Source organism: Ovis aries, chromosome 2 (assembly GCF_016772045.2).
Source record: "Ovis aries strain OAR_USU_Benz2616 breed Rambouillet chromosome 2, ARS-UI_Ramb_v3.0, whole genome shotgun sequence".
Taxonomy (NCBI): Eukaryota; Metazoa; Chordata; class Mammalia; order Artiodactyla; family Bovidae; genus Ovis; species Ovis aries.
The window spans coordinates 153,174,222-153,200,796 of NC_056055.1; the positions used below are offsets into that span (position 1 = coordinate 153,174,222).

Sequence of the window (26,575 nt, forward strand, 5' to 3'; positions counted from 1 at the left end):
ATAATTTATGAAATCCTGAGCTCATAAAAAACTATGCATAATTTTTATGATAATTAGTTATAGCACAATAATTTAGCTAATTTAATTTACTTACACTGCAAAGAAAAAAGTTCTATATTTAATTACAGCTCTATTACAGCTCTATCAATCCATAAGCCATGACTGACAGTTAAAACAGAGACCAAAGATTATATGGGTGGGGAAACCAGTTATTCTGCTTTCTTGAACTGGAGAAGATCCTCAGGAAATAAAGCTAACCACTTTTTACATCCTGTAACCTTTTCTTCCACTACAGCCTGCTGAAATTTGCATTTAAAATTCACTCCCCTACATATCTAATAATCTATTACATGTATAAATCTAACTATCAATAAAGGGTCAAATTACACACAAAAAGAACAGCTGCAAAGAAAATCTAAGATGCACTACCTTGAAATAATCATATATCATATTATTAAGCTTAGCAATGACACTCCTTAAAAATCTCACCCTGAAGGAAATAAGAATCAGACAACAGGAGAGATTGCACTAATTCATATTTTTAACCATTCCTTTCAAAAGTACGGAATACATATCATAGAACATTTTGTAAATGCTCTATCCCCTGACCCCTCAAAAAAGGAGAAGAAAAGATAGTAGATCTTTCATCTATGCAGAAGTAATAAACAAAGCTGTATTTCCATTTCAGTCATCTTGGCTAAAACAGTCTTGGTCATAAGATTTTATTCTCCCCACTTGAATGAGGCGTCCTCTGCAAGCCTCTCTTTTTTAGATTTTTCTTTTCTTCTTTAAAAGAACTGGCACATACCCAAAGTTTTCAAGGACCAGATCATAAACAAGTCTAGTCATTAAGCATGAGATACTGTGTACCAACATTACACAGCTAATACCCTAGCACCTGACAGTCTAAATTTTAAACAGCATGCAGAGAAGATCAAGGGTTCTTACTCAACATTCTTGCTAAAACTGTCACCCCCCCCCCAAAAAAATGTACACACATTCCAAAAACCACTATATTCTTTTAATTCTTGAAATACCAAGCTAAAAAGAAAATCACCAGTGGATATTCTAGAAGGAGAAATTAAGGAGACTTGCTGTGTAATTCTGTCTATACCATTAACTTGCTTTGTGATTTCAGGCAAATCATTTGAATTTGCTAATCTTCACTCCAGCTACAAATGAAACATCTTCAGAAAATGTACAGATCTATTTCAACTTTAAATTTTTATTATTTTATGGTTTTTCTTCATTCAATAGGCACACGGGAGGCGGGTGGAGAGAGCGGGTGAAGACTATGTTAATGTTTTATTTTTTTAACATTGTGGGATGCTTAAGACTTGCATTCATTCTTTCATCCAGTAATTATTTGCTGATCATTTAACATGTACCGGGCACTAAACATAAACCCGAGGACAAACGTAACAAAATTCCGCCTTCCAAGCCCCAAACCACAGACTGTTCCCATTTGAATTCTACTTGTATCTGCTCTATAAAGTTTTCCTGTTTCTTCCAAACTTTCAAGCTGATAGTAATTTTCCCTTTTGATCTTTGAGCTCTCCAGCTCACTTTAACTTGTTGCCACCGTGGTCAGAAAAGAGACAGCCAAGTTAGCTACACCAGAATTTACAATACAAATAAATAACTCTGAGTAAGGCAAAAGGAGGAACTTATTAGCATTCTAGTGCTTGGATTTTCAACATTCTGGCTCTATCTGTCTATCCAAGGGCTTTTTCCTGCTTCCTTCCTTTGTTCTAGCTCAGAGGATCTTACCAGATTAATGTCTGAAGTTTGCAGTACACAGTGTGGATGAAACGAATCACACAAGTCTCTCATGAAGATTAAGAATCTCAAACCATATACAAATACATAGTCCAAGATAAGAAAAAGAAAACTCTTAATTCTGCCTCATCTGAGCAAATTCACATTGCATATATGAAAAAAATATATGGCAAAACTGTGTGCTTCTGCTCTAGAAACAACTAGAAAATTTGTGCTCTCTTGGATTTAAAGAAAAGTTTACAGATAAATGGGCCAAAAAATAAGCTATCTGCCACTCCTAAAAAACTTCAAAATTCGTTGATGGAAACTGGTTTACAAAAAACACACCTAACATTGGTAAGGGAAAAATAAAAACTGTACACTCTAAGAAAGTAACGAAAGCAAGAGTTCAACAAATCCTCAGGACAGTGTCACTGAAGGAATCGCCCAACCAAGGAAGGTGAAAAGAGGGGTGTTCATTCCCACAACATGGGTTTGATTGGGACTGACAATGTCTGCTACATCCTCAGCACTGCTCTAGGGGCTGGAAATTTTTCTGCTCCCATGGATTGGGAGAAACCTATAAACAAATCTAAAAATTGAATATTTTGATAAGTGCTATGAAGAATTTAATTAGGTCAGAGAGTGACTTGGGGATCTACATAATTTTTTTCAACTTTTTATTTTGTATTGGGGTATAGCTGATTAACAATGTTGTGAGTTTCAGGTGAACAGCAAAGGAAGAGACTCAGCCATATATATATACACGTATATATATATACATATATACACGTATATATATACATATATACACGTATATATACATATATACACACATATATATACATATATACACGTGTATATATATATACATATATACACATATATATATACATATATACATACATGTATCCATTCTCCCTTGACCTGCCCTCCTATCCAGGCTGCTATGTAACGCTGAGAAGAGTTTCACATGCTATTCAGTGGGCCCTTGTTGGTTATCCATTTTAAATACAGCAGTGCGTACACGTCCACTAACTAACTATTCCCCAACTATCCCTTTCCCTCATTCTTCCCCCACAGCAACCATAAGCGCATTCTCTAAGTCTGTGAGTAGGTGGGATCTACTTTAGACAAGATGTCCCCGCAGGTTATTTGGCACAAATATAATTGAAGAGGAAGAGCTACCAGGTAGAGCCCTAAGAGAAGGGCCTTCCACACAGAGGGGACAGACATGCAAAGACACACAGGGTGTGTAAGCTTGGCCTCTCTTGGACACTGAAATGCCACTGTGGGGGCAAAGCAGTGAATGATGCGGGCACTGGGTTCCAGATCAGGTCAGGGAGCCAAACAGGTGCCAAATCACATATGACTTCCTTCCAGCAAGGTGTTTCTTCTGACATGACAGAGACACAAAAATCAATGGAAGGTCCTAATCAATGCAATGATATGATGGAATTTATACAGACGGAGGAAGGAAAGAAGATGGATCCTAGTTACAGCATAGAGGATGCTTCCCAAGGAAATAAGAGTAACAGCAGTTGCTTTTTCTTCAGGACACCATTAATAAGCAGGTTAAAGTATGAAAAAAGGATGTAATGTGGAGAGATGGGGGAAGAATTAATAAACCACATAAGAAAATAGTAAAAACTCTAAACCACAATAAAAAATAGGAAAACAAACACTTCAGTGATAATCCTGAATATAAATATCTGTTGAACTCAACACACTTGAAAGGCTGTTCTAGCCCATTCAGTCTAATAAGGTGGTAACAAAGAACAGAGAGTATCAACTGAGAGGGCTCTCAAATGTCAACAGCAGAAGTCTTTTTTATATTTCTCTTCTCCCTAGGGCTAGGGTATGTTGCAGGTGACTTTCCCCCTCACAACTCATTATATCTTGAACTGATTTTGAACTCATATTGGAAAAGAAGCCCAGGTCACATCTCAACACGCCGAGGAACTCAGAATATTCCCCACTAACCGCACAGCAGGGCGTTAAGGAGCTGTGTGAAACTTAACTGATACACTGAGTATAGATGTAAAAGACAAGAGAGACTGCATATGATTAATTATGGTTATTTATATTTATGGGTATGAATCTTGAAGATGCCTGGCCTCTCCCCATTTTATTTCATAATTTTCCCCCTGCTGGAACTGAAGAGCAAAAGTCAATTGCCTGAGTGTCGGCATCATACTGGAAACTAAAGGGCCATGCATTTCAATTCCAGCTCAAGAAACACTCTGGCTGAGCACATGTAATTCACCAGACCCCAGTGGGCTAGGCTCGCACTGTTGTCAGTCAAAGCACACAACTGACGGAAATCAGCAGAGCACATTAGCAATTTATACTAAACAGCCTCTTCTCAACTGTAAGTTTTGAGATAATGTGAAGTGAAACCCCAAGTTAATCCAAAAAATTTAGCCCATAGTTTGAGCCTGTGATCTTACCACGAGGCCATTAGGACTTACAAAACTGACTTCCAAAATGGCATTTCTAATAGGTCTCCTAAAACTCCAGCCTCCGACATCAACACAGCGACCTCCAGGCATGACCTCAGCCACCTCACTTGCGCCCATCTCCTTAGTCATTAGTTTGGCGGCAGCCAGAAGCATGGTTTGCTTCTCAAGCTGTCTCCTAAGGCTCTGCAGCATCACAGGACAGGCAGCCAGCAACCAGAGCCAGACCCCTACTCCGTGACAATCTCAGCCTCAACAAAGCCACCTGTCCTTTCAAAGTCCTCACGTAAGAGATGGAGATCATCTGGACTGTTCCTTTTTCGAGGTATTGCTAGATCCCATAACCCTGGCCTTCTGCTCCCCAGAGCCTCCTGACATTCTTCCCATCTAAACTGGACCACAGGCATAGGTCACTCACTGGGTCCAAATGACTGCAATCCTCTTAACCCATTCAGACTTGAAAAGCAACACTTTTATGCTGGTAGTAATTATAAAGGTCTAGAAATTAGTGGACAGTCTTAAATAAGTTACACATTCTAAAATTTCTTGACTGCTTGGGAATTCATTCTTTTTGGGTTAATTACACTCTACATAGAGATGAGGTACCAGGCAGTAGAAAATTAATCATGAAGAGAACAAAAGTAAATAAAATGGTATCTGTGTGTTTCTGTTTTAAAGCATATGTGTACACACACACACACACACGTGCACACGAGCGCGAAGGCTAGAAAGAAACACCCGAAAATGTTTAAAATCTCATCTTTGAATGGAAGGGCTGTCATTTTTATTATCTTCTTTATGTATATTATTCTTTAAATTTTTAAAATGAGCATGTGTTATTCGTATAATAAGAAAAAAGAACCAATCTAGTGTGTGAATATGCAAGTGAGAGAAAAGTGGAGAAAAAAAAAAAAGGACTCTGAAGAGCACAGTGCAGATAGATAGCTGACATTTGACTAAATCCCCTACCATCTGACCACTACTTGAGTGATTTTCCTGTTACACAACTTTTCTCACCTCTAATGAACTAGACAGAGTAAAAAAAAAAACCACACAAAGACAGGAAAAGAATAGTGTGCCTGTAGAATTTATTACAAATCTTGGAATAAGAACTAGAAAATATCACAGAATTGTCTACTTCATTCTGAAGTACAGTCTCTACCCTACCTAGGATGAATGTGCCTCAAGCATTGGACACAATTAACTATTTAAGCCTGAACTAAACTACCCCCGAACTAGTTATGCATATATGGTTAATTTCACATTATATTGTCTCGGGGATTTAAAGTTTAACACAACATCCGAAATCCCAACAACTAATCAAACTAATGACTGCAAAGCTGATCGAACTTACTGGAATTTAGCGTTCCCAAGGCTTCAACTCCATAAACATAAAAACGCTGCAGCCAGCAATGCACTCAGGGGGCCCCTCTGCTGTGCCAGCCCTGAAGGAAGCCCACAGGTACAGGGAGAAAGGACAGACCATCCGAGATGAAGGCCAGCACTCTCTCCCTCTGCCTGCCCTGTGACAAGTCAGTGCTTTTACACAGGAACACAGCCACTTCTCTAGGCACGGCTGGGAATGTTCTCATCACAGGGTGCTGTCCTTGGCAAATTCAGACACCAACACTGACCAGTCAACAGACCATTCCCTGTGGGAGGCAGTCGGTGTAGAGGTCATCAGAGACACCCCTGGACTGAACTCCAACTCAGCCACTTACTAGTGTGTGACTGTGAGTTTCCATCCTCTCATACATAAAATCCCATCTAGTTCACAACTTATAGATCATGTAAATAAGGTATACCCCTAGAGAAGGAAATGGCAACCCACTCCAGTATTCTTGCTTGGGAAATCCCATGGACAAAGGAGCCTGGCGGGCTACAGTCCACAGGGTTGCAGAGAGCCAGATACAACTGAGTGACTGAGCAGGCACACAAATAAGACATAAAAATATATCTGCGTCAACAGCTCCCATTGCTCATATATAACTATAAGGGGCTCCCACAGAATGGATACTGTGATTTGTGGAGTGTTCTATCAAAAATAAAAATCCAGTAAAGCCCCTCCTCTAAAACAGACCTCACTCTAGGCCACAGGTTACCTGTCCCAGAGGTCACAGGGAGACAGCAGACTTTTTGCTTTAGGCCAGACTCTGATCACACAGGATCAATTGTTCCTAGCCTATCTCTAGTACCTCAATTAGTCAGCAGATTGAAAACAATCCCCATGAGAGGCTTGATGTAAGGTTTGTGTCCTGAGTTAACCCAAGTCACTGTGACGACTTTGAGCCGTAAGAGTGTTGGTTTGATTTCTTTTTTTTTTTTTTTTTTTGTCCTCTCTTCACAATATTTCCTGGTATTTATTTTTACTTCAGATAGGGTGAGGAATGCATGCCAACCACTAGCCAATAGTCTACTGTGTCCCCCAAACCACCTTTACCCATGTCCACACAATCCCCGCTGCTCCCCACAGATACCTCCACCAGCCCTCAACCCATCCTCGCCCTCTTACCACCACTCCCAAGCCACCGACAGCTAGGAGTGACTCACTCCTGCCGCCTCATCTCACATTTGCCCTCCCCACCCTTCTCTGACTAGACTCTGATTGCTGATGTCATTCCTTGTTAGGTATAATTAATCAGTTCATCCACGTAGGATCAAGGAAACCAAGGTCTGAAGAGACCTAAAAGGAAATGAGTGTGTTAACACCAAGGTTCTAAAAGGTTCCACACACCAATCCTGCACCTGGAGGCAGGACCTGCAAGCTGCCCACTCAAGCATACCTAACCAATACCAGAAACCCACATTTGTTTGATGTTTGTATTCCCTTGGGCGAATAACTGGAAAAGTTAACGATTACAACTCAACATAAAACAATGACAATGGTGAACAAAATAAACAAAAGTCACTTGGTAAAAGAAAAAGAACACAGGTCTAAGTCTGCCTCCCATACTAATTATCCACCTGGTTACCCATTTTCTTCTGCATTCATCCTCCACCTCATCAAAAACTTTGCCTCCACTATTAAGGAAAAAGAATGTGCACAAAATATAGTTTATATTTCATAACAGAAAGGCAATATGAAAACTTAAACATGTGCCTGATTTTCATTTATTCAACAGATTCATCCAGCACCTACGGTGTTAGACTATGAGTAAACAAAGATGAGTACTTCAGTTTCTGTTTTTAAGGAACTTATTACTTCGAGAAGAGGATTCTAAAACAAACATGAGTGATACAAGTAAAATTTGGAGTAGGGGCTAAGGGAGTAAATTACATATGGGGTTAAGAGGAGGGAGGAAACATCATCAGGGCAGATTTGTAGAGAAAGCAATAATTAACTCGAATGTTGAAGGTTCAACAGATCCAAGGGAATGTGAGGGAAGTCATGACTGTATGAATGAGTACTGCATTTTCCAGAACAAGGAGGTGTGAAACGTATGCCTAGAGAACAGGATGGTATACAGCGGTCATAAGTGAGGCAGTGAGGAGACTGAACAGGCAGGCAAGGAGATGTTACCCACAATTTCATAGGACTCTGGTCTTTGTCCAGTAAACAATAGATCACCAATGAAGGCTTTTAGGCATATTCTTGGCTGCCTACTGTGTTACAAGGACTGTGCTAATTAGTTGACACACATTATGTTAATCCTCACAATATTCCTAATCGGCATGACAGAATCATATTTAAATTTAAAAGCCCATCCTCCCTTCCCAGAAGCAGTGCTGGAAGATAAACTAAAAGGACACGCATCTGGGAGAAGGGAAATCAAGAGACTGGTTGTAAACACCCTGACACAGACTTCTACAGGTCTGTACTAAGCCAGTGACAACAGAGCGGAGAGCAGTCTAAATACACTGGACTCTGACAGTGGTCCCCAGAAGCAGCACTCCTCAGCTTCTGCCAAATAGGAGAAAGCATCTTCCCCAGGGGTTGCACCATCATTTTGGCTGAGAACAGGCCCTCAGAGCACCTGATGCTTCTGGCCACTTAAAAGCAGTCCCCTAGGAGGGTTTTATACTCCAACTGGCCACCAAGGCAACAGGAGATGCCCTAGCGCTACAGATACTCCAAGGAGGCTTTTGTTCACCCTTGGCCACCACTTCAACAGGAGCTGCCAGAGGTCTGCACCAGGAGCTGCCAGAGGTCTGCACCAAGCTTCTTCTAGGACACCACTGGCACTGATCCCAGCATGTTTTTTAATCCCCTTTACCTCAGTCATCACCAGAAGCCAAATCTGCCCCATCTCTCACCTCCTCAGCCCTCCCTCCTTCCCAGTTAAGCCTTCTAGAACTCAAAACTATCCTTTTCTTCTCCAGATGTTCCTTTCACCAGGTAATATCCTGAAAACATGGAGAAAGCAAGATTTAATCTGAATTTTGAAGGCTGAAGCCTACTAACGCTGCTTTCACAGCATCCCTCAAGGGGAGGTTGCTTATACTCACATATTTAAGTCTACTGTTCAGCCAGTATAAACAGGGATGGCTGTACTACTGCTAAAATACCGAAACATCCCTGAGCCAGGTGATAACTAGCCCCTTTCCTGGGAACCTCCATTGATTAAGTGACTGAAGGGTTACTGTCCAGGCTCACAGAAGGCTCCCAGGGCCCCTGCCCAGGCTAAAAATCTGGACCTGCAGTACCCACTCCATTTCAGTTGGAAATACTCTAAGTCAGACTCCTGCTTCCATTCTGCAAATCTCACAGCCAGAAGATCCAGCGTCTCCCCATTTATCTTCCGATTTCTCCTCGATCCTCTCTCGATCCTCTCTTACCTGTTTTGAAGTTCATGTCATTAGACTTACCTCCCTTCATCCCTTCTTGCTGCCATCTACCCACCTATTGCTGTTTCTTTTCATTCGCTGATTACATAAGCACCTGGCTGTTTCCCCTCCCAAGCTCCTAACTGTCTTCACGTCTTCTGTCTCCTGTATATACAAGGAGGTCCCAGTTCCTAAAGCCCTCCACCTCTGATAGTGTCCTCTTTTACCTTGCCTCAGCCACCTGCTCTCATTGTCATAACCTTTCATTTTAGCATCATTATTACTTGCACCAGCTCTGAGACTTCAGCTTCAAGCATCTTACATGTGAATACCTCCTCTTTTTCCAGCTTATCTACTCTGGTATTTCCATTCCAACATCTTCTTGGCATTACCTGGTTTTCCAATCCATTGGCAATTTCCACTACCAAGTTACATACTCTCTTCCTTTTCTGTCCAGCTTATGGTCAAGGTCCATCATTGTAAACTTTCCCTTACAAGTACTCTTAACTCCCTTGCTCCTCTCTTTCTGCTTCTAACTTACCAGGCAAATCCTCAAGTTGATGAAGCCCAACTATCTGCCTGCTCCACACCTCTACCTAAACAGCTAAAGAAACTGCCTGGAGAAAAAAACTGCATCTACAAATAGCTCAGTTAAATTTGTGGCTACAGGTCTCTAATGGACAATACATATTGACCAGCAATCCTATCATTTCATTTCCCAGGATGTTTCGAAATGGCCATTTCACATCAGCTCTTTTCCCACCACAACCTCATCACACATCACTGGGAAAGTAGAACCCATGAGGTAAGAACTTCATCTTCCCACCACCCAAACTAAGACCTCTCAGCCCCTCTATGCATTCTCTCTGCAGAGCTTCCTTCCTTTCTTCATTCATCCTTTCCTGAATGAAATGTCCCTGACCCTAGTGAAAACCACCCTCTTTATTGGTCCCTAAATCTCCCTTCCTGTCTCTTCAAGAATTATACTCCAGCAGGTATCCATCACTCTCACCTGCCTTCACTAGTTTTTCCTCTCTAGTTAATCATTCTATTAATATCATTTCCTCTCTACTTAAACTCATCCTATTACTCTCTGGTTCTCAGAAGCCCTGCCTGAGTCAGTAACTCCTTCCAGGAATTTTTCCGTTGCTCTGCTTTTCTTCATGACACAATTACTTGAAAGAGTTGTCTCTATGCACTGTCTCTACTTTCACAACTCAATCCTATAAACTTTTAAAAAACATTTTAACCACTCCTTTTAAAAACACTTTGAACTTTTTTTTTCGCTTTGAGACTTCCCTGTGGCACCAGACTCAGTAGCTTCGGGACATGGGCTTAGTCACCCCACCGCATGTGGGATCTTGGTTCCCCGACCAGGGATGGAACCCAGGTCCCCTGCACTGGGAGGCAGATTTTAACCTCTGCACCACCAGGAATGTCTTTAAGTTTAAGGATACCACACTTTCCTGGTTTTCCTCATATCCACTGGCAACTCCTTCTCTTTCACATAATACTGTATTCCAATGGCCCTCTTGGGGTCCTCTCTACCTGCACACTCTTCACAGGTAATTCCATCCAGCATCAAATACAGCCTATATGTAAATAACTTTTAGCTCCTCATCTTCAGCCAAAACCCCTCCTAGAATCTCCAGATTCCATTTATCTGATTGTCTAACTGACATCTCCAGAGGAATGTCTAAGAAACATCTCAAATTTAATACAGCCAAAACAGAACATCTTACCACTTCCTTCAACAAATTGCTTCTCTCCCAAATCTCCTCTTCTTGGTTTTATGGTCCAGTAGCTCAGTTTAAAAATGTAAGCCTTTGTCTTGATTCATGTTTCCTCTCTCCAGATAATTAATCTGTCAGAAAGTTCAGTCAACTAACTCAACTGCAAAGACAAATCCTAAATCCATGCACTTCTTTCCATCTTTAACACATGCTTGTCTATACAACTGTAATCCCTTAGTTAGGCTACTAAAATAGTCTCTTAATTAGAGTTCCGCTTCTAATCTTCCCTCTCCCCCCTACCACAATCCAATCCACTGTGTGCACCCAGGTCAGTCTTCGATAGCCCCCATGCTCAGTGGGAACAGCAACACCTACAAGAGACAAAGTTGGTTCTTGGGGGACAGGGGGAGGCAAAGAAAAGTCTTCCATGAGTGTGGTCCTCCAAAGCTCACTTTTGACCAACAAAATCTTATTTTTTAATATTTAAGGAATATACTCTTGCTAGAGAAGGAACTGGCAACCCACTTCAGTACTCCTGCCTAGAGAATTCCGCGGACAGAGGAGCCTGGTAGGCTGCCGTCTATGGGGTCGCACAGACTTGGACACTACTGAAGCAACTTTGCAGCAGTAGCAGAGAAAAATTAATTTAAAATTTTAATTAATTAACTTCAACTTAATTTTGCTTCTTGGAATGATATAATGGAAAAAAAAGTTGAGAGACACTGTTTTATAGCCAAACCATAATATTTCATTTACCAGCACATAATCCTTCAATGGCTTGTACACCCTTAGACGAAATCTAAATATTTTATTTCGGCTTGTACAGCTGTATAAAGATCTGGTCCTTGCCTACTTTTTAAAGCTTCTCTTGGACACTATGATAGGTTGAATTTGTTGTTTCATTGCTGAGTCATGTCCAACTCTCTTGTGACTCCATGGACCAGAGCCCACCAGGCTCCCCCGTCCCTGGGATTTCCCAGGCAAGAATACTGGAGTGGGGTGCCATCTTCTCCATGGGATCTTCCTAACGCAGGAACTGAACCTGCTTCTCCTGCATTGGCAGGGGGAGCCACCAGGAAAGGCCCTATTGGCACGCAAAAGATGCCACATCCTGAATCCCGGCACCGATGAATTATCTTACACAACAACAACAACAACAAGACTATGCAAATGCGATTAAATAAAGGCTCTGAAGTGGGGAGATTATCCTGAATTATCAGAGTGGGCCCTAAATGCAATCCCATATACCCTCACAAGAGGGGAGCTGAGGGAGATCTGATGCACACAGAAGAGAAGAAAGGCAGTATGACCACAGAGGTGAAGACTGGAGTAATGCCGCCTGAAGCTCACGAATGCTGGGAGCCACGAGCAGCTGAAAGAAGCAAGGAACAGCTTCTCCCTTAGCGCCTCAGAAGGGGGCAGAGTAACTGCACTTCTGGCCTCCTGAACTAAGAGAGCATACATTTCTCTTGTTTTAAGTCACCAAGTTTGTGTTAATATGTTTAACAGCCACTGGAAACTAATACATATACTAATATGTATTAGTATATGTAACTAGTAATAAACTAATACCTCTCCCTCTCACTAAGTTCTGGCTATATTTACCTTCTCGTGCCCATCAGATTCATCAAGAATACAATTAGGGTTTGGGCACCGGCTGTCTCCTCTGCCTGGAATGCTTAGCTCATCTCTATACAAGTCGGCTTCTGCTCACTCAGGGCCGGGCTCAAATGTCAGCTCCTCAGAGGCCTTCCCAAACCATCCACATTCAAAATAATCATATAGCTTCCATCAGCTCATATGTCTCATCTTTATTTAATCACTACTATTTCTTTCCTCTACCACCTAGAATGCTGTTGGGGCTCAGGACAGGCCATCCCCAGAACATATAAAATGGCATATTGATTATTTTGGATTCAAGTTACTTAAGAAATGGTGAATGCAAGAGGGACAGTCTAACTCTCCCTTTTGTCTCTCTAAAAAATAAATAAATAAATCTCATGAGGGATTTTTTTCTTGCTTTCAGGAAAGATACACTCCTTACATCTAGAGGTAGGACACCCTTTTGGACAAAGATAGGAATCCTGGCAGAGATTCCTATGTGAATAACCCTTGTTACTTCTTTAGTACTACCTCAGGCACAAACTGTTTAGGTTCCTTACTAATTGGGCATCAAAACCTAAATTTCTTTGCCCTGTTGATTTCTCACAAATTTATTGTTTCTTTGTCTAAAAAGTACAAAAGCTGCCTGTTTTGGTTATTTCTTAGGTCACATTTCAATGAGACCTCTGTATGCACAAATTAAAATTTATCTCCTGTTAATATCTTATGTCAATTTTATTATTAGTCCAGCCACAAGAGCTCTAGAGATGCAAACTCTACCAGAGAAGACTGTATCTGTTTTGTATACCAGTATACTTTTTAATTTGTAGAAAAATGTCTGGCACATAGTAGGTGACTGATAATGAATGAGTTAGTGATATAGATGGGAGAAAGGATAGTGGTGCTCTTCAATGAGAGGATAAATAGCATGAGAGAGGAGTGCTGAAGAGGAATTATCAATCTTGTCTGGACTGCAGGACATCCAAGTGAAATATCTATTGAGTCTGAACCCAGGGAAGAGGTCTGGTTGGGAACGCTGACTTGAAATTATCAAAAGCAAATACACAGATGTACTCGATAGTACAGAGAAAATCTACAGCAAGAAGACAGTGAACTAAGAACAGACCCTGGGAACTACAACGTATCAAGCAGAAGGACCTGCAGAGACCCAGAAGGACTAGTCCAAACAGAGAACCAAGTGTCATGGTAGCCTAGTGAAAGCTCAGTTTCACAAAGGAGGAAATCAGCAGAATCACAAATGTTTCAAGCAATAAGATCCCATGTATTTGCCAGTCAGGAAGACACCAGTAATCGTAAAAAGAACAGATTCCTCTGAGGTAGAGCCAAATTTTCAACAGTTGTGGGGTGAATGGAAGACCAGGAGATAGAAAAACAACATAAAAAACTTTCAGGAAGCATAGCTTAAAAGAAAGGAGAGAATAAGCACAAGCAAGAGAGGAGGGCAGATCAGAGGAATGAATAATTTGGGGTTTTGGTCTTTTTACTACTGTGATGGGAGAATCCTGAACATTCTTGTAAATATTTAAAATGCAGGTAAAGGACTTCCCTGGAGGTCCAGTGGTCAAGACACTGCACTGCCAGTGCAGAGGGCATGGGTTCAATCCCTGGTCGGGGAACTAAGATCCTGCATGCTCCTCGGCATGGCCAAAATTAGAAAAAATAACAATAATAATAACAATACAAAATAAAATGAAAGGCAAGTGAACATGGAGAAAGTTCACAGAGTAAGATTCCTGAAGAAATGGGGGATCCAGAATGTTGGGGAAAGCATAAACTCTGGAAAACTCTAAGTTGGTTGTTAATAATATAATTAATGGATTCAGATACAGGGAAGATGTGGAAAGGAGGACAAAATTTTAAGAGTGGATGTGATATCTCTGTGTTCTCAGTACAACAGGAGGCAAGGACACTGTAATGGAGACAGCTAACTTTTTACCAAAAACCCACAGTCTCTTCTTCTCCCAGCCAGGCTACACTTTCGAGTCTCCGTTCATTCATAAGTGACTGTGCATCTAATTTCTGGCTGATGCTATGTGAGTGGAACTGTTATCTTCATTTCAAGACTAACTATTTAGAGAGTGAATAGGCTTCTTCTCTTTTAGAGAAGCTGAAGACAGTTGAAAACACAGCCCTAAGGGACAGCAGAATCACAGAATGAAAGGGTCCAGGGTGCCTGAGTCACCAATTAGAGGAAGTCATCCACCAACCAAGAATATAACATGATTGAGAAATGAACGTCTGCTGTGTCTGTGCTTTTATCTATTTTCAGATCTGTCAGAACAGTTTAGTCTGTTCTAACCACTAACGATCATCTTCTGGTAAGGAAATGCACAGTGGGGTAAGAGGCTTAAAGAAAACAGAAAATATGGGAAGTTTGGGAAAATTATGGGGAAAAATCATAAAAGGAGCTGTCTAGAAACAGGTAAAGATAAGAGAACTGCCCTGTGGCTAAAACTGGAGAACATAAATTTGTGGGTGCCTCCAGTTTGCACGACTGTGTTCATTTTCCTAAGAGCATTTTACAAGCCCAGGTGTAGAAGCAGAAAAAGCAGACTGATATCAAGTTGGAGGTTATTTCCACAGCCATTAAGACTAAAAAGGATTTTAATAATGTCCCTGATGCTGCGAAGGACTGAGCACAGGAGGAGAAGGGGACAACAGAGGATGTGATGGTTGGATGGCATCACCAAGTCAATGGACACGAGTTTGAGCAAACTCCAGGAGATAGTGAAGGATAGGGGAAGCCTGGCATGCTGGTCCATGGGGTCACAAAGAGTCAGACACAACTTAGCAACTGAACAACAACAACATCATGGTTCCCAGAAGATAAGTCAAAAGGAATATCGTCTTAGGCAGACATACTGTGCTATGCATTCAATGTCTGAACAAGTTTAGCATCACTGGCGGAAACTGTTGAACCACAGCATCAACTATTAGGAAGTACAAAAGGCAAAGTTCAGTGAGTTGAGAAGAGGAATCCAAGGTAGCAAAAAAACAGGAAATATATTACAGAAATATAAGCGGGACTATCTCTTGAGTCTACTATTTTCTTTACACAGTTTTAAAGGGAGTTTCTGTCCGATCAGAACTTTGCTGTGGCTTTGAGTGAGTCACTTATGTTCTCTGGAACTCAGTTTCCTCATTGATGTAACAGAGTTCACTGCTGATGTATGAAATAATGTGTGCAAAGTACTTAGCACAGGGCCTAGAAAAGGGTGATTGCTCCAAATGATACTTAACATTACCATTACTATTTATTATCAGTAATAAAAAGACAGGGTTGGGTTAGATCTTTAACCCCCTTCCTATGTTAAAATTCTGTGAATCAATATTTTTTTAGATAAATATCACAGTTTTTTGGATAGGGGAAAGACTAAGATAATGAAAGAGAGAAGTGAAAAGATATCTATTTTAACAGATCCTATGTGCACAAGCCAGGAGGGGGATACAGGGAATGTAGTATCCTCCCGCTGTGAGTACTACATCTGAAAAGGCTGAAAGGACATTCCAAACTCCGGGAAGTAAGAGGAACAGTTACACCAGGTCCAGCGAAGAACAGAGCCCATGTGTGCTCCCCTTGGAAGACATGACAAGAGAAATAAAAACACCTCTCTCTTTTATGGTTTTAAATTCATGTAGTTCTGTCACCTTATTTTACAGAGCAAGATACTGACAGGTGCAGAGAGCGACCACAGCCACAGGTAGGTGGCTATAATATGATGTCAGGGATGCGCAGAACTAAACACCACCGCCCAAAAGCTCCTTCTACCTATCCTACATAAATGGTTTCAAAAGTTTTGTCCCCTTAGAATCCAGAGACTTTGGAAATAGTGACAAGCAAATTTTTATCAGTCGGCTTCCCTGGTGGCTCAGTGGTAAAGAACCCGCCTGCCAATATAGAAGATGAGGGTTCGATCCCTGAGTTGGGAAGATCCCCTGGAGAAGGGAATGGCAACCCACTCCAGAATGCTCCCCTGGAGAATTCCCATGGACAGAGGAGCCTGGTTAGGCTACAGTTCATGGGGTCACAAAGTCAGACATGACTTAGCAACGAGAAACAACAGTTTTATCAATCTTCTTGTTATAAATTAAATTGCTGGACTCTTTCTTAAAAGAGACTGGATTAGTTGGGCAGGTGGAGAAGAAGGGAGAAGTTAGTGCAGAGAAAGGAGCCCTAAGGGCTCTGACAAAGGTGACTCTTCAGTGGTTAGTGTATGACCTTCCCATTTGCAGATTCCTCCACTGATGTTCTTCGAGATTACTTTTATAACTTTGGTTCAAATTCAGCAATTTCCCTTTCTTGTTCCTAAAACTAAAATGCTTTAGATACAAAATCTGCCAAAATGTATAAAGAGGATGCCTGAGAAAAAGCTAAAGATTCCATTAAACTCATTAGCTGAAATGTATCTGCCTGTGTGTCACCTGCTGTCCAATCACACCCCACTCATATCTATCACTTACTCTTGGTAATTAAGGAATGAGTGAATTATGAGTCAATCACTAATTCAACAACTATTTACTAGGTATCCCCCAGTAAAGGTGTCCCCTTTCCAAATACACGCAGGGACTTGGCTTGGGCACGTGAGGGCCATAAAATTGTGTAGGATCCAGCCCTTGCTCTGCAAGACCTTCTGCATGAAAGGAAGTGATGCATGTTTTCAAATAATCACCATACACAGGAGTAAAAGAGACATTTAAGGGTGGCATTAAAAGAGTAGTTGAAGGATTTAGGACATGTGCAAAGCACTTCTGACTAGGGCAGGGAGGGAAAGCGTCACAAACTGGTAGCCTTTGGTCAGAACATTCAAGAACTGCTAGGATTTCAAACAGGTGAAGTGGAAGGAAGAGCAATAGCATTAGGGGCAGCACTAGGATTCAAACGCATCTAGGGAATTCTGCGTTGTTTCACAGAGAAGAGAGGGGAAGAACTTTACTAATGGGGCAAGACTGGAAAGGCCCATGAATTCAAAGACAAATATTTAGAATTGAATGCAATAGAACAAAGTGATCCACGGAAGGGTGGAGCAAGCAGTGATATGATCAAAGCAGTTTGGTTATTTCCAGAGAAACACAAAACTTCCTTTCTTTCTTCAGTAGAAACAAAAGGAAAACAACTTTTGAGAACCTAATACTCTGAGCCGCACTGTTTTTATCACTTTCCAAATACATTTAGAAGTTTATTGCGTTTTATTGAAACTCATAAAATCGTAATGAAAATTTTCCTAAAATGTTTACCTTGAACATCAACTTCTGATCCTACTGTGAATAACCAACCAGACTTAGCCATCACTGGTGCATATAAGGCAAAGTGATACTGCTTTCTATGCATGTATCACCCACAGTTATAGGCCATGTCATTTGACAGTAGTAGCTTCCAGAAATCTCATTTTCAGAAACAGTTTATCTGTTATAATTCGTGGGGTTTGAAGCATATAGGTGGATTATCAAATATGGAATTCCACAGAAGACATATCACTATTTAAAGAACATGAGGCTAGAAGCATCTAAATGAAACAGTTGTTGCTCATCCATTAATAGTCTGACTGTTACAGAATAAAGTACATTAGTAATCACTTCATTTTGTCAGAAAAAAGTAAAAGCCCCAAGTAATTAATTTTGTTAACACATTTTGTCATAATAAATTTTTACTTAGGAGAGCAACAATTTAATTAATTTTTCCCAGTAATTTTAGCAAACTAATAGAACCAGAGCTTGATCTAATTAAAATCAGAAACTATGTTTTGTCTGCTGCATGAATCAGAAATCTTATTTTGAAATAATCAATATAAAATTTTCAACTGAAATATGGAAAACAAGAATACAGATATGATGTAGGAAGAAATATTTAACCCAAAGAACTAGTAAGAACTGCCAGCAAAAGAGGAAAATCTTGGAAAATATGAAAAAAGAAACACATTCATGTCAGGACACAAAATTAGAGTTCTGGACAAACTCGGATCACAATCGTCTTTAGGTATTCAAACCATCTGCTCCTTGTTCTTCCTTTCCCTAAAATGCTCCTGAGATCAATCTCTGGTCAGGTAATACAGGAAGAGGTCTGAGGTTTCCTGGCTTGTAGCCATGCTGGCCTTTGTCTCTCTCACTTGGGAGTTGAATCTGATCATCTCTCCCTCCTACATTTCTTTCTCCCATCATGTCAACAACTGTAAAACAAGGAAATACACAACATGCCCTTATTACATTCTGCTTTCTCTATAAAACAACTTCCAAGTTTCCTTCTTAACTCCAGGTGATGAGCCCTGATAGAACTCCTGAGTATTTTGAAGAGTATCTAAACCACTTTCATTACACCATCTTAGTTCCATTCCATCCCTCCTTATCTCCCAAAATAACAGTCTAAAATCAGCCAGTGTGGGGGTCCCAAACTTAATGACTAATAATTTCCCCAAAAACTTCAGATGAAAACGATATACTATTGTACACAACAGAGTAGAGTAACAGAAAGGCCATTTGACGCTTTTTTTTTTTAAAGCAAGCATGTTAGAAGTGGCAAGAATGAAGACTTCTAATTTTTAACTTGAATCCTGAGCTTTAAAACTTGAGAAACACAGTGAAAAGTATTATTTAGTTCACATACAGAATGTAGGTTTCCATATGCTTTTCCATAGTTTATTTTTGAAAGCATATGATTGTGCTGGTTTTTTAATACACTGAAGTACAAAACAGCAAACATTCTTAAAACAAAGACGATCTGCTGTAGTCTTCAAGAAATTCTAAGTCTCTTTGTTGCTGAAGTGACATTCTCTTCACCACAAAACGGTCTCCAACTACTTGAGCCCATGTTAACCTCTCCCTCCATAACCACAACAGTTCCAGCCAACATTCTGCCATGGGGTATGGACTAGGCAAGATCTTATGTTGGTCTCTGTTTGGCATTTGTATGTTTTTCCTTGTTGAATGAATTCTCATCTTCTCAAAATTAGGATGACCATACTTTTTCTTTACCTAGGACTTGTAATGCTACACAAAGCTACAGAAATTTTCATTTAAGAAGTCAAGCTTTACAGATATTCAATTTCTAATGCTCTTACTAAAATGCTATTTATGCACTTAGGACAACCTAGTGAGTCTGGCTGTTGACAAGAAGAAAGAATAAAGTTTTGGAAAACCTGAGCTAAAATTTTATCACATTAAAAATATAAAGAGGAGAAATTAGATAATGACCTGGAAATTGTTTCCCTTCTGTCATAACCATAGCTGCCATTAACCTCCCCTTCTCCCCACCTCCATCAGACATACCAAATTTATGTGGGAAAAGCCTAGATAATTCATTCACAACATTTAAGAATAAATTATCCAACTAACTGCATTTTTTACCCAAGTGATCCTCTTTTGAATATAAAAAAGTAAAATATGTAAGAAAGAAGAAAGCAGTATTTTGAAGTCTACTAACAGGAACATCAGCAGTGATTTCACCTGTGTGATATCACATATTACCTACATTTTGTCAGTGAGACAACTGAGGCTCAGTGAAATTGAATAGCTTACCTAAGGCCAAAAATTCTGGAGTTTTTCTCCCCTACTATATCCAGCTAGAGTTTGTCCCACAGTTCAGTCACTCAATGAGAAAACATTTATTGAGACTTTATCATAAGCTAGTCATCACTCTAGGTATTAGAAATACAAAGATGTGTGAGACAGACCAAGCCCTCTCATAGAACTTACTTACATTCTAGTGATGAAAGCAGAAAACTTATACCCAAACAGGATAATCTGAGAATTATAATTGTTTATCAATATGACTTATGTACAATAATAGTCAAATATTCTAAATATCTATGGGATTAAATAGTTACAAAAACAAAGGTGGGGGGGGGACACTGACCACTGGTAATACTGTGGCCCTCTCGTCAATTACTTAACTAAACCACTGCATCTTTTAATAAAGCAGGAGAGAGAAGGAAGCAGAGTATTTAAACTGCTCACAAAGTCCTTTGAAAATAAAGTGACTATGTGAGATATAAGAATGGGCAGCTCCAACAGTGCTGGTTCTCAAACCCCAAATTCCATCTTTATCCATTATTACTAAAGTACGATGCATTATTTGAGGAGTTGATTTGGAAATATCAAGGGAGTGCTGTAATTTGACATAATCCCCCTATGAGAAACACAGGAGGGTTTCAACATCCTCATCATAAGATTCCCCCTCACTGCACATGATACCCCTTGAGCAATGGCATCCAACACTCAGTCCCAGTTCATGGCCAGCAAGAACTGTGGCACTCATACTCTATGGAGTGGTCAGCAGTTCTCAGGAAGTGCCTGGCCCCAATGTGGGTTCCCCTTACCCTCCACCTTTCAAAACAAACTTCACTTGGAACATATGCAAAATTCTAAGTTTTGTTTTTAGTAATGAGAATTCAGTGGAACTCTCCCATCCCCCACCTATTCATACGAGGATAAAAGTCAACCAAATTACTATTCCTATAGCTGCCCCTACCCCCTCCCATGGTATTTATAGTGTTGTATAATGTGGGTTGACCCCTGTCACTAAGATATAGTGAGGATTTGCATTTGTAAATTACTTCAGAACTCCTGAGGACAGCTCCTGGAGTGAAGGCTCCTTTTCAGAAGGTGGAAGTCAGTCTAGAGACCAAGAGCTAAGATCAGCACTTCATTCACAGGGCTATACCTTCCCGCCAAAGCACCCTGCAAATCAATTTTTACTCACAAGTTACTACGTGGGGAGTGGGGGCTGTTTCGAGTTCATCATTGTAAACCTGTTTCCTCCGAGAACTATCACACTCCAGCAGCTAAGATCTCAAAGTAGCCTCAGTTCCCTTCTAGAATCTCTACCTCTCTTGCTTCAGAGAGGAGCAACAGATCTTCCTATCAGACGAGCGGCATCCACAAACCAAAAGTTTGCAGCAAACTTTCAATAAGGTAACAACCCTCACCCAAAAGTCCTACCACTTAACCATCCTCCAAAATGTATATAGCTAAACCCCATAGGAACAAGCCCACCTTCTGTCGGTGGGGAAAAATTTTAAATCTTTCCCCAGATCCGCCACCAACCCCAACACCGACTCCACTGGGTCAGAGAGGGACCTCTCCCCGCTATAACCAGGGGGCGGGGGGGAGGGGGGGGGGTCCTCCCAGGAAGCACACACCTGAGATTGATCCTCTCGCACGAGGACAGAGAGGGCAGGAGCACGGGTTCCTCCGGCCGGGGCGGAGTCTCTGCCTCCCCCGAATCAGAGTCTCGGCCCCGGTACTCGCGGCGAGGCGCGCCGGGATGTCACCCCCGGGCAGGCAGGGCGAGTGTAACCCGACGCGCCCAGCGCCGCCGCGCCCCGCCTCCCGAGCAACTTGCTCCTCCCGCTCCCCGCCCCGAGGGCCGCCCCGGCGGCTCGGCCGCCACATCCAGTGGTAGACCTCACGCCCAGGCTCCTCTGGCCCAGCAGGGAAATACGGAAGTGGAGGCGGGGGACCCTGCCGTGAAAGAGATGGGGGGGCGGCGGGGCGGGGAAGCGTTGCGAACCAGCAGGCAGAAAACGATCAAGGTCTCCGCCTCCCAGTGAACGTGACTAGACGGGGACTCGGGGGACGCAGGGCCAGCCGGATAGGGCCGCGGCGCGGCGGATCCCTGGCCCTGGCCCCGAGCTGCGGGTTCTACCCTGCGTCTTCGCCTGGCCACACTCCATATCTTCGGCCCAATCTCGGCTGGTTTAGGCCCGGGGAAGACGGTGGAGGTGTCCGATTTCCTCGGCCCTCCCCCTTGCGGCCCGCTCACTCCACCTGCCTAGGAGACAGGAGACACTCGTTCGCCTGCACGCCGGCGGGGCTGGCATACCTGATTTCTTGTTTCCGGCCTGAAACTGGCTTCCCCTACTCGGCAGGCAGGCTTCCTTGGGCCTAGAGACGCGTCTGGGAGGCTGTAGGACCCCTGGAACCGGCCGACAGAGCCCAAAGCCTTGCCCCGGCTCCCCCCACCCCAACCCCCGACCCGGGCGCTTGGAGGCCCGCCTGGCCTCCAGACCCCTGCCTGAATGTCAGCGAGGAGACCTGCAGGGAAGACCAAGTCCAAGCATCAGGGGGTGGGATGCTGAGCACCCGTTCCTCTGGCCCAGCCTCCTACAGGTGGGGGGAGGGGAGAGCCCGGGCAGCAAAGCAGCAGGCCTCCCGGTTGCACCCCCAAACGCGACCTTGCCCACTGAGCATGCCCAGCTCACTTGCTGGAATTGCAAGGGCTAGGCGAGGCCAAGGGGGCCCAAGGAAGGGACAGATGGGATTCAAATGGACCCATTTCCTTAAGGTCTTTTCCTCCGAAGATCTATGGGAGCTTTACACACAACTTTTCTACCGTGGCATTACAAAATACCCAGGCAGGGAACAGCTGGAAAGGCCTTTCCAAAAAAGGTAGCCGAATTAGTTTGAATCAAAATCGCAGGGGTAGGTTTTTTCAGCCAATTATTTATTAACTCACGTACTAATTTCTTTAAATACCAAATAATCATAATTGACCCAGAGGAATGTGTAGACTCACTGGGTCCCACACTTGTAGTAACAGGAAAGCAGCCTACCCAATAGGTAGTCATTCCAGTGGAACAGTGGTTCTCAGCCTTGGATACACATTGCAGTGGGGGATGGGTGGTGGTGGTGGTGATTTAGTCTTCTAAGTCGTGTCCAACTCTTGCGACCCCGTGGACTGTAGCCCAACAGACTCCTCTGTCCACGGGATTTCCCAGGCAAGAATACTGGAGTGGGTTGCCATTTCCTTTCCCAGGGGATCTTCCCAATCCAGGGATGGAACTCTTTCTCTTGGGTTTCCTGGATTGCAGGTGGATTCTTTACTGCTGAGCCACCAGGGCAGCCCCGGGGCCGATAGGAAGCTGTTAAATGATCAATGCCAGGTTCCCATACCCACACCAGTTGAATCAGTCTGCGGATGGAACCTGGAAATTTCTATATTTTGAAACTGTTGGTCTCAGAGTGTAGCGGGGGAGTCAGCATCTCCGGAGAATCTGCTTCTTAAACTCTGGGACCAGGAATTGAGCTTTGAACAAATCCTTCAAGCGATCCAGATGCAGGCTACTGCTTGAGAGCTATTGTTGAAAGCCACCCAACCTCCAGACGCTTCAGGTGTGCACCCAAGCAGGGTTGAGAATCTCTGTAATAGACCATTGCTCTCTCATTTTTAAAAAATCCTAAACATTTGTCTAGAAGAGCAACACGATACACAGAAAAGGAAAAATCTGGTTGCACTGAGGTGCCATTAGTAGGATTTATTTTCTACTAATTCTCCCAGGATAGTTCACTGCTTGGACTATGAAGACCACCTACTATTATTCACTTTTGTACCTAGCACAGTGCCTATAACATAATAGATGTTTGATAACTGTTTACTGATATGAAATGAATGCTTAGGTGAACAGTTTGTTGTGAACCCTGTTATGTCTGCTACTTATGTTCCCCACAAGTTCTGGTCACCTTGCTAGCTAACAAGCCAGCAGGGATTCAGTTCTCATCAGTAACCCACGACTATCCATGATGGTCTGATCCAAGTCAGACCTGATAGAATAGGATATGGGAGGAAGGAGACAATATTGGGGCTTCCCTGGTTGCTCAGTAGTAAAGCATCTTCCTGCAATGCAAGAGACCATCTGCAATGGTTCTATCCCTGGGTCTGGAAGATTCCCTTGGAGAAGGAAGTGGCAACCCACTCCAATATTCTTGCCTGGGAAATCCCATGGACATAGGAGCCTGGTGCACTACATCCAAGGGTGGCAAAGAGTTGGACATGACTTAGCGACTAAACCACCACCACCAGAGAATTTTGAGGTGAGAAAACTCAGAAGTCTCAGATATGTTTTCACTTGCCAAGGTTGGGGCCCAAAGCAATCAAAGGAAAGCAGGACCCTAGGCACCAGTGGAATTCAGGAAAGGCATCAGATGAAAAAGTGTGTACGGGAGCAGTTAGGAGAGGAGAGATAAAAAGGTAACATGATAAGCATTCAGCTTACTCTGGATCTTCTTTTTCTAAACAACCCACCTCAGCCCTCCTCTTCCCCATGCTCCATACACATCTAAACTCAGCAACAGCCTTGACAAAAAAATAATTAGAAATTGTTGTGAAATAATTACTTCCAATTACTGCATCAAAACATAGCTGATTTGTAGTTTTTCAACATAAATTACACATCCACTTTTATTCAAGGCAAAAGTGGTTAAAAAAATTAATCCTTAAAGATAACACTGAAAGAGAAGTGTGAGTCGCTCAGAAATGTCCAACTCTTTGTGACCCAATGGAGTAGCCCACTAGGCTCCTCTGTCCATGGAATTCTCCAGGCAAGAATAATGCATTGGGTTGCCATTCCCTTCTCCAGGAGACCTTCCTGACCTAGGAATTGAACCCTGGTCTCCTGCTTTGCAGGCAGATTCTTTACCTTCTGAGCCACAGGCACTAGATAATTTCCAAATGCAGAGTTTTATGATCTTTCTGCTTTAAGATGGACAGACTTACAGAATCAACAATTATTCCCTATTTACTCCATCAGTATCTTCTAGAAGGAATAAAGTATAAAAATAATGTTTCCTTTTAGCCTTAAACATAATGCTTTAAAACTTAAGTTACTATTTATGGGTACCTAAAGTAGCTTTCCACCTCTCTATCTCTGCCCTTGTGTCTTCTTTATTACGATAAGAATTCCACTGAAAGAATTCGGCTGCTGATTGTGGTATCTAATACAATGTAATTTCCCATATGCCTAAGCAATTTCTTTTCATTTTTAAGATAATTTTGTGGGGAGGAGGGCAATAATCATTCATTTAGGAATTACTCTTCGGAATTAAGTTAGATACACAAACAATACTTAAAAACATCTTTCCTATACACATATACTTGCTACAGCTTCTCAAGGAATTAAAACCAAACAAACACGCTGAGGGTTAAAAAGGGAGAAAACTGAGAGCATAAAGGGCGTGGCACTTAGAACTACATTTAAAAACATGAAGTAATTATTTCAGCAGAAGGCGATCTACCCATCTGACCAGCACCTCAGGAGAATTAGAGTCTTAAGTGTTTCTCCTTGTCATCATAAACATGACTCAGCATTTGGAATGAAACCGTGTTTACTGTCTTTCAGATTGAAGGTGTCAAGTAACTTTAGTGCCACCTCTTTGCTCCTGTGCCTGTGAAAACTTCAGGACTATCATAGGTTTTCAGGCTCACTTAGCTACCGAAATTTGAAAAGCTTTTCCCTTTTCATTCCTTCCTCTCCAAACAAAATCTAAATTTGCCTGCCATTAATTTATCTTGCTTTTATAGTGCTGTCAGGTAAATCTGGGTTATTCTCTATATTCTAGTATAACAATACAAGCAAGAAGTTCTTCCCTTCCTCAGTCGGCTGCTTAGACAACTTAAACCCAGCTGCTGGGGATAACCTTTCTCGAGCATGGGGAACCTTCCATTGCTGATTCTGTTACACACTTTTTATGATCATTCATCACCTGCGCAGGGTCAACTCTTTTAGTCCTTGCCCATTTCTAGAGAGGAACACACTTTCTGCTAGTGTTCATTGATTACCAAAGCTCATAATAAAATTCATGGACGAGAAAGACTGAATGGGGCCTTTGTTGTTCAGTCGTTCGGTTGCTTCCGACTCTGTGTGATCCCATGGACTGCAGCACGCCAGGCTTCTCTGTCCTTTACTATCTCCCAGAGTTTGCTCAAACTCATGTCCATTGAGTCAATGCTGCTATCTAATCACCTCAGCCACTGCCACCCCTTCCCTTCCTTCTCTCAATCTTTGCCAGCATCAGGGTCTTTTCCAGTGAGCTGGCTCTCCATATCAGGTGGCTGAAGGACTGGAGCTTCAGCTGCAGTACTTTGCCCATCTGATGCTTCCCAGGTGGCTCAGTGGTAAAGAATCCACCTGCCGATGCAGGAGACACCAGAGACGCACATTTGATCCTTGGGTCAGGAAGATCCCCTGGAGTAGGAAATGGCTTCCTACTCCAGTATTCTTAAGGAAATCCCATGGACAGAGAGGTCTGTCAGGCTGCAGTCCACGAGGTCAAAAAGAGTCATACACCACTGAGCAACTGAGCACAGTACATAAGACAGCACATGAAAGCAAACATTTTCAGCACAGTATGTTAATAACTCTAAACGGGGACCTCAAAGCTCTGTGTTGGGATGGAGCATACAAGTATTCCGGGGAGCATCTCTTGCAGAGAAAGTAGCAGCTTACTTCTAAGACAAGAGGGAATATACGA

The 26,575-nt window shown here is 42.2% G+C and overlaps 1 protein-coding gene across 7 annotated transcripts in view; it reads right to left on the reverse strand.

Moving 5' to 3' along the window:
* Positions 1–26,575, reverse strand: part of GPD2 (glycerol-3-phosphate dehydrogenase 2) — a 242,418-nt gene that overhangs the window by 130,155 nt on the left and 85,688 nt on the right. For 3 of the 7 annotated variants that reach the window (XM_042243837.2, XM_060411144.1, XM_004004685.6), the window contains exon 1: positions 21,469–21,623. The exons of 2 other annotated variants lie outside the window; for them this stretch is intronic. The gene's annotated coding sequence lies outside the window, so the exon portion shown is untranslated. Of the gene's footprint in view, positions 1–21,468; positions 21,624–22,151; positions 22,514–26,575 lie in introns of those variants that run through there. 2 more of the 7 variants (XM_060411145.1, XM_012136887.5) reach the window with 1 other exon arrangement.